Raw genomic sequence first — 7,579 nt, 5'->3', positions numbered from 1 at the left:
GTATCCACCCAACTGTACACTTTTATGTCTTTTAGGTTAGGACGTATTATATAATGTGTTTTATTGTGCCATTTTCATTTTAATATGTGTGTTCTTTTAGAGAGTAGTTGGATGTAATCATAGGTGGGGGGGATCCTACAAAGGAGGACTTGTTTCGGGTACAAAGCACGTACGGTCAGAAGACCCGTGCATTGGATTTTAGAGAAAATTATGATGATATAAAATCTGTATGTATAATATTACTCCATAAATCTATCTATCTCTAATCGACCTGCTTGGCGAGTTGGTAGCGCTGGCCTTCTATGCCCTAGGTTGCGGGTTCGATCCCGGGTCAGGTCGATGACATTTAAGTGTGCTTAAATGCGACAGGCTCATGTCAGTAGATTTACTGGCATGTAAAAGAACTCCTGCGGGACAAAATTCCGACACATCCGGCGACGCTCATATAACCTCTGCAGTTGCGAGCGTTGTTAAATAAAACATAACATTTCTATCTGTCTGTCCGTCCGTCCGTCCGTCCGTCCGTCTATCTATCTATCTATCTATCTATCTATCTATCTATCTATCTATCTATCTATCTATCTATCTATCTATCTATCTATCTATCTATCTATCTATCTATCTGTCTGTCTGTCTGTCTGTCTGTCTGTCTGTCTGTCTGTCTGTCTGTCTGGCTGTCTGCCTGCCTGCCTGCCTGCCTGCCTGCCTGCCTATCTACCTATCTACCTATCTACCTATCTACCTATCTACCTATCTACCTATCTATCTATCTATCTATCTATCTATCTATCTATCTATCTATCTATCTATCTATCTATCTATCTATCTATCTATCTATCTATCTATCTATCTATCTATATATCTATATATCTATCTATCTATATATCTATATATCTATCTATCTATATATCTATATATCTATATATCTATATATCTATATATCTATCTATCTATCTATCTATCTATCTATCTATCTGTCTGTCTGTCTGTCTGTCTGTCTGTCTGTCTGTCTGTCTGTCTGTCTGTCTGTCTGTCTGTCTGTCTGTCTGTCTGCCTGCCTGTCTGTCTGTCGATCCATCCATCCATTTTATTGTGACGTACTAGTCTATAATTGATCAATTTCTCCAGGATATGATATAAGTAATACAGTCCATTAATACCTTTGCGGGCTTAAAAAGCCTTTTATAGGATCAAGGGCCTAAAATATGTCGGAATATGTATGATAAGACTTTCCTGTGTTAAATTTCAACGTACCTTGTTTACATGTTTCGACCTATTTATGGGTCATCTTCAGAACAAAAGTAGACAACAAACACACATTCAAAGTATACAGAAAACCCACAACAACAACAACACACATACACAACACATCCAACCACCCCACACAACACAAACAAGCTGCATTCCGAACAATGGTACATAGACTACTCAACATACCAATGAACCAACAGGATTACAACGAAGAGCTAAACACAGTCAAATACATAGCACAAGAAAACAGATATAACACAATAGACAACATAATACGTAAGACAAAACATAATCACAAAAAACGTAAGAATACAACACAAACACAAGAATACAAAAAATACATCACACTAACATACGAAAACAAAAACACACACAAAATTGCAACCTCATTCAAGAAATTAAATTACAACATCGCATACAGAACAAATAACACTCTACAAAAATATCTCAACACACAAACACAAACAAACAAATACAACCACACAGGCGTATACAAACTCAAATGTAACACCTGCAACAACTTCTACATAGGACAGACAGACAGATCGTTTCAAACACGTTACAAAGAACACATCACACCCATAACAAAATTACAAAACACTTCCACATATGCAGAACACATCACAAATGCTAACCACATCCACAGAGACATCAACACAGACATGGAAATACTGCACATCCAACCAAAAAACCAGAAACTCAACACACTAGAACAATATGAAATATACAGACACACGAAAACACACCCCAACGAAATTCTCAACACACAACTCAATTTCAAAACACACATATTCTTTGACTCTACACTATACCACAGGAACACACCCTCACAAGAAATAGAACAAGTGGCGCCAAGACCAACAACGACCAGTTCTGAAGATGACCCATAAATAGGTTGAAACATGTAAACGAGGTACGTTGTAATTTAACTGAGGAAAGTCTTACCACACATATTCCGAAGTGATACTGTGCTAAAAGTTGTGTAATCAAGATGTAAAAATACGTCGTTTGTTTACTTATATCTATTCTCTTAACAATTCCAACAGCTTATCTTCAGCTTGTTTGGCTTTAATAACAACTCCAGAAGGAATTTCGCATTCAACAGATCCCGACATTATTTTCAACATAATATAACATTATCTATTACATCCAGAGACTGGTAACTTAGCAACAAAGAAATAATAACATCGTGCATGGCCTCCCTCAATGAATAATTTTTATTCTGCGTATTCTTTTTTTTTTCTAGTATACACCGTCCCTAGATACCAAAACAAAACACCCTAAACAAGATATACAAACACTAAGCAAATTTCTAATTTGAAAACATTATCAAAAAGTTTCAATTTATTTACGAACTATTGCGCCACAAAATAATGTACGAATCTTTGACGACATTTCATGTTTAAATTTGGGGCCACTTTCACCCTCAGGCCCTCGGCAGCAACCCCTTAGTCCTCGATATAAACATCATCATTTCGCCCTTGATACATAAATTACTATTGCAGTTTGTAGAAACAATTTTATTGTTGCTGCTTGGCAAGGTGAAGCTCATAATTTATGACCAATATTGTCCTCCACGCGGCTGATTCAAGGTTCATGGACGTGTGGGAAGTGCTTTCGTTTAGGTGACGATCTTACTCCATGTTAACCTGCAAGTGAATGTCTAGTGTTGGTTCATAATTGTATTGTATTGTATCTGTATTCCTGGTGTTGTGGAAGAGAAGGCCTGATGGCCTTAACTACGCCAGAATAAATAAATAAATAAATAAATAAATAAATAAACAAATAAGTAAATAAATAAATAAATGAATAAATAAATGAATAAATACATAAATAAATAAATAAATAAATAAATAACGGTTAGGATGTTTAACCGCAAAGTGAGCGGAACCGGGTTCAAATCCTGTTTGGGAAAGTTACCTAGATGAAATTTTTTTCGGGGTTTTCTCTCAACCCACTGAAAACAAATGCTGGGCAACTTTCGGCGCTGGACCCTGGATTCATTTCGCTGGCATTATCACCTTCATCTTATTCAGACGTTGTACAACCATACCAGTTGATAAAGAGTCGTAAAATAATAAATTAAAGTATTACAAACTAATATACAATATTCTCGTTTCTGTTGTAATTCTCAGAAATTCATTTCTGTAACATAAATTTACAATTCGCTGTATGTAGATCATGTAACAGTAATATTCTTCATTATATAGGCCTACTCTACTACATTACAATACACAGTGGACCACGTACTTCCTACCGATCCAACCTTGGATATACCGATTGTACTTAAACAACTTGTGTTGAAACAACCTTCGATCTTATTCGTGTTGAATGAGGATTCTGTAGGAGGGTGATGGGTTTTTCACAGTACCCTGGTTCCACGTACCATTTTGTTATTCCAACATTTTTACATTTTCGCCCTCTGATCTCATTGGGTATATAATTTCGGTCTTGAAGCCTATTGGATACAGTTCTACTAACATAAACTTGCGAACAAATTTAAAATATATATTTTAATGCTGAAAAGCGTCTCGCTTCCTGTGGGTCTATGGAAGTTCAGCGGAAATACTAGCTTTCAGTGAATTTATTTTGCACAATGTCACGCGACCAATTCATAATGAGAGACAAAGAATTGCGGATGTAACGTCAATAATGAAAAAAAAAAATGTTACTAAACATGATATCCTATCATACTTGTCATAGTAGAGCTCGGTGAAAGAAATCTACAGTCATCTGGAATGCTGTTTATGTTGCTAGGTGAATGGAAACGTGACTCTCTGACGTAGGGTTGCTAGGTTGTATTTTCCTTGGTGACATTCTCTAATTTTATTATCGCATGTTGTAATATGTGCGTTCTCCTGAGCACGAGACTCCTGACTATACAATCGGCTCGTTCCTAAATAACTATAGCCTAATCATTCTACTCTGAATTCTGTAATAATTGTTTATGCAACCAATGGGATAAGTACTTTATTTTTACTGAAGTGTGTCTTTCAAAAACGAGGCGTTGGCTGTCTCGAAGTGAAATTAGACAAATTCACTCCACAGGAGACGTAATTTTTTCGTTTCTATCACTGTACATCCACTAGTTGCATACAATATTTCATCCACGATTATTTATTTTAATAGTAATCTATAATAATTGAAAGCGTTAGTGGATGAAGAAGTTATGTTACAAATGAAGAGTCCACTGCAAGAATGATGGGTGTCACTTTCTTGTCGAAAATGAACCAAGACTGTCAATGCATAGCTTAAGACATATAGAATGTACATACAGAGTTATATGGCATTAACACTGATAGTCATTGTCCAGTAATGATCGGAAAATCACAGTTAAACTTTGAGCGCTAAGCATTTCAAACTTTCAATTGCTTCTCCTGCAAAATGTATTCCAAATGACATCCATCATTCTTGCAGTGGACTCTTGAAATATTACTGTAGTAAAATAATACTTTTATCGACTAAAACAGACTTGCATCTGTAGGATAGCCTACGTTTTTCATAATTTTTGTATTTTTGTATTATATGACAAGACAAACTGCAATAAGATGCTGTGTGCAAGAATAGTACATACTACCTTCATTCACTAAGAAAACTCAAATGTTACTTCATCCACTAATTCCTACAATTAATTTTAAATTAATATTATCATCATTCCAATGTAAGTTAGACCCTGGATTCCTAAGATCATAGTATATTATAGTAATTTTCTGACCGTATATGATTTGTACCTAAAACAAGTCCTACTTTGTAGGTTTCACTCCTCTCACCTATGATTCTATCAAACCACTCTCTAAAAGAACACACATATTAAAATGGAAATGGTACAATAAAACACATTATATAATATATATCCTGACCTAAAAGACATAAAAGTGTACAGTTGGGTGGATACTATTATCCCTTCCTGAGTTCGCGTCTCAAACTTCAACAGCTGAAGTTCTGATCTTTCTCGCCTTCAAGAGGAACAATCGAGTCTTTTGTTCCCATTCTCTATTCCCCTTGAGGTCAAGACATGCACGCAAACTCCTATTCTGACTTAGCATCGAGGGTGGTAGATATTTTCTCCGTAATTGTTCCAATTCGACATATTGTAATAAAATATGTCTGTAGGAGTCCTTTTCTCTGCAAAGGGGACAAAGTCGCTCTCCTTCTCCGTTGACAATTTTATTCAGATCATAGTAAGTCGTTCGTTGACTTGGCAACCTAATAATATTCATGATATTTATAATTGATATATTTCTAGCTGCAAGTAAAAATATTTATTCTTTCGCTTAAACATGTATTAGCATTTGTTTTCATGGGCATTATACTTTGCAACATGCATTAATACACCCTCAGAGACCAAGGTTGACCTATATGACATTTAGACAAATACTCGAAATAAGCTAGCAAAACCCTCTCATTTGTAATACTACGTACTTTCTTACCTTCGCACTATTTCAGGAAGCACTTATACGTCAATTCGTATTTAACTCTCAATTTTTATGGTAAAAGGCATAAAATAACTGAAGCTGCTTCTTGAATATCAGATGCAAAGCTGCCTTTAGAATCACTTATTTCAGGGAAAGAATTACTATTTTCGAGATTTGATGAACAATGTATTTACCATGATAAAATAAATGTCGATATTGTTATTGTTTAGTTAACTGTCTGAAGACAGGTTGGAACCTCTCTCACACCAATAAGGCATCACTTTTAAGTAACTAAGCCAGGAGATAATAGGTAGGATGACCAGTTCTATTCCCCTTCCATGGCATACTAGTAACATATTACACTAATCACACTTCAGATACATACAAAACAGTTGTTCTTCCTCTGACACATATCGTCAAGTGAGATGTACTGCATGACAATACAGGGACATCATTTTAAATTTACTTCAATTTTTATTGTACCTGAGTTTTTTAATGTACTTCACTCCCACCCCTTCTACTAATGAAGTTCAACCGTCCTCCACACAGATCCAAGACCGCATATACAGACATAGTAGCCTTACGGTCATACTAAACACTACGTTCCAAAAATATGTTCGCGTTTTTCAGTGACGAAAGAGCTTTCAATATTGAATCATTTTCGCACAGGTACTGCCGTCCAATTGCCTACGTCGTATCCCGGTTTCCCCACCAGCTTTTATTCGCCAGCTAGTGGCTGGGCTGCCTTAGCTCTTTTCTGAGAACATTAATTTCTGTTAGGAATTGGGCGTTTAGGTAATATTATACAACTGTTTAAAACAACTTAAATAAAAGGGCCTCGTTAAGTAATTAACTGTCACGCGATTTCCTCCCTTTTTACGACCCTACGACATAACCACTTGGACGGACAGTAGATAGTATGTCTGAATAATTTCATCTTTTCGGATTGGGCAGAAGTGAAGATTGAATTTACAGTACGTAAGGTACTCTTTTATAGAGTAGGCACAGAATTATTTCAACATGAGTTACTAGTACGAAGAATGAAACTGGTAATTGGGATTAGATAGAATAGTCTGTAGTCCGATAATATGCACATTAGAACTGATGCCTGTATCGAAATGAACGGCCACCATTTTCAAAAATGTTTTTAAATATCCATATTATGATTATTTTTCAATTTAACTTCATTCTCTATAGTGTACGCTAATGTGCTGTAGACAGTATAATATACACTACATAATGAATACGTCCACATGGATAGCTCAGTTCGTGAGTAAAAGCATTCATTATTAATACTGTACTGTATTTTGATTAAACAAAAACGTAATGAAAATTATGAAACTCAAAAGCGCGATATTTTCTAGTTTACGTAAATGTATGAACTACTTTTCTTCCCTCCTATACCTAGTAAAGTGATTTGTTTGTATAGTACGCCAGTACCATAGAACTCCAGTCGTGGAAGGGGGTAGCAAACGTCGTTGATCCAAAGGTATAGCCAGGTTAATATTAAAAATGTTAGTAAAAATAAAATGACGTCCCTGTATAACTTGTGTACATTTCAACCACAACTTCAAGCGGAGGTGAAGTCATGTTATACTTTAGGGCACGAGTCAATGTCCAGGCACAAAAATATATGCGTACGTAATAGTACACTACATATCGTACACATCGTCGGCTTACAAGCAAAACATATTAAGGAAAAAAAAATATTACCTCTTAAAAAAAAGCGTTTTGAAAGCTCTTGGCAAAACTAAAACTGAATCGTTAAAACATTTTTTTTATAAGTTGTCTCTCTTTATACTGTATGCATTTCATTTTCAAATTCTAAGTTTATATACATACATTATGTACATTATATACCCCTTTTTCTCAGAAGTAATATTTTTGACAATGTGTTTTACTTGTAAACCGAT

Source organism: Periplaneta americana, chromosome 3 (genome assembly GCF_040183065.1).
Source record: "Periplaneta americana isolate PAMFEO1 chromosome 3, P.americana_PAMFEO1_priV1, whole genome shotgun sequence".
Lineage (NCBI taxonomy): Eukaryota > Metazoa > Arthropoda > Insecta > Blattodea > Blattidae > Periplaneta > Periplaneta americana.
The sequence above is the reverse complement of the archived record's forward strand: the minus strand, read 5'-3'. Positions refer to the sequence as shown.